Here is a 1,970-nt window from a genome sequence, read left to right as displayed (position 1 = left end):
CTCTCTCTCTCTCTCTCTCTCTCTCTCTCTCTCTCTCTCTCGCTCTCTCTCGCCCCTTGTGGATGTTGTGTGCATAGCTCCGTCTCTCTTAGCAGCTACAGCGATGCAATATTATTCTTTATTTTATCTTAAGGGGTTGTGAGATCTCTTGACGCGCATGCTTATTATAGGCAAAAGCTAAGGAGCATTTTATAGGCGCGACTGATGCACTGCCGCTGCCTTGATTAGCACCTTGAGATGAGCAGATAAACAAAACGAATTAAAACGGCTGCAGTTATTTTCTTCGTGTAGCTATGACATACACTCTGTATTGTTGTCGGCATGTATGATTACAGCGTAATTTAGGAACACGGTCTATACGTTTTAGATAATGAACGTGCATATTTAGCTGTTGTTGTTATTATTATTATTATTATTATTATTATTATTATTATTATTATTATTATTATTATTATTATGTATCTTCCACGCTGAAATGAAATTAGGTAACATCCATTCGCTTGTCATTGCTAGAGTTTATTACGTTTGTACTTTTTATTAAATGGACGGATTCAATTGGATGCATAGATTTTGCCAGTTCTTGGAAACTGATACTCTCCCTGTCTCTTTATCTCTCTCTCTCTTTCTCTCTCTTTCTCTCTCTCTCTCCATCTCCCCCCTCTCTCTCCCCCCTCTCTCTCTCTCTCTCTCTCTCCTCTCTCTCCCCCTCTCTGTCTCTGTGTTGCAAAGCGACTCAAGCTTGTTGACAGCAGAGGTAATCAGAGATCATTTCATTAGGGTGGTAAGAAGGGTTTTTATTTAGATTGGCTGTTGACTGCGGAGGTCTGATCCGACTCAGGAAGGAGTGGGGTTCGCTAGCAGTACATGCTGTACCGGGGTATAAAACATGTCACCTCTTAAGCAGGCGAATCTCAGTATCTCAGTATGACTCACACAACCCAGTTAAGGGTCAGAGGTTTTAATGGGTCACTTTGTCCAAGGGCAGTCATTTAAATTTCACGGGAACTGTCTTTGAACATCGCTTCTTCCATTGAGCTTGTAAGAAGCCTGATAAACCATGCAACGAATTAATCTGCATAATATAAAGAGCTAATGCTTGTCTTTGTACCACATTCTAATTAAGCAGACCCTTTGTCACTTGAATCTTTTTGTAGCATCTTCAATGGTTGATCTTTTTTGTGGTTGTTTTTCTACGCGTGAAATGCTTTGATCAGATACTATATATGCTAGCAGTGATATATATATATATATATATATATATATATATTATAGGGTGGATAGAGCCACCGAGGATGCAGCACTGAAGGACTGTGGGTCACAGTTAGCTTTCCACATTGCTGAGACACTGTGTGCTGGAGCCATGCAATTGCAGCAACCAACCAGTTGGATCATGGGCCAGGTCCAACATGATCCAAACAGTCCTGCAGAGGGGGAGCTGTCCCATTCGGTACCAACGGAGACCAAGTTATCATCGCAGTGTCGCAGTATCTGCTGAAAGGATTGGTTTTTTGTAAATGTTACAAAGGCATGGGCGGATTCTCAAATCGTTTTACTCAAATTGTCCTGAGCATGTCCACTTGGAGTAAAAAGCCTTGAGACACTGAATTAGAATTAAACAACACAAGCTACCATAGCTTTGCAATGATTCTTTTACTTATATTGTTTTGGGTACAGAGGGGCTCTATTTTAATGATCAAAACGTTGGGGCTCCCAATACTGCCACCACAAAAAATAAGTAAGCTTGATTTTTTGAAAGACCTAGTTTCTGTATTATTATTTAATGTAGTTGAGTACATATAAATGTATGCAGAGTTACAGAGTGGTGGCATTTAGATCTGCCATGGTTTAGATCATTAAAATAGACCCCTTATGTTTTATGGTCAGTAAAGACATCCAGGATTAATGGAAACAGCACATCGAATATGTTAATTGTATTTAATTATCTCATCTTCTCATTTAAAAAAAGTAAT

This window comes from Acipenser ruthenus, chromosome 20 (assembly GCF_902713425.1).
Source record: "Acipenser ruthenus chromosome 20, fAciRut3.2 maternal haplotype, whole genome shotgun sequence".
In the NCBI taxonomy this organism is placed as follows: Eukaryota; Metazoa; Chordata; class Actinopteri; order Acipenseriformes; family Acipenseridae; genus Acipenser; species Acipenser ruthenus.
This window is presented reverse-complemented; position numbering follows the sequence as displayed.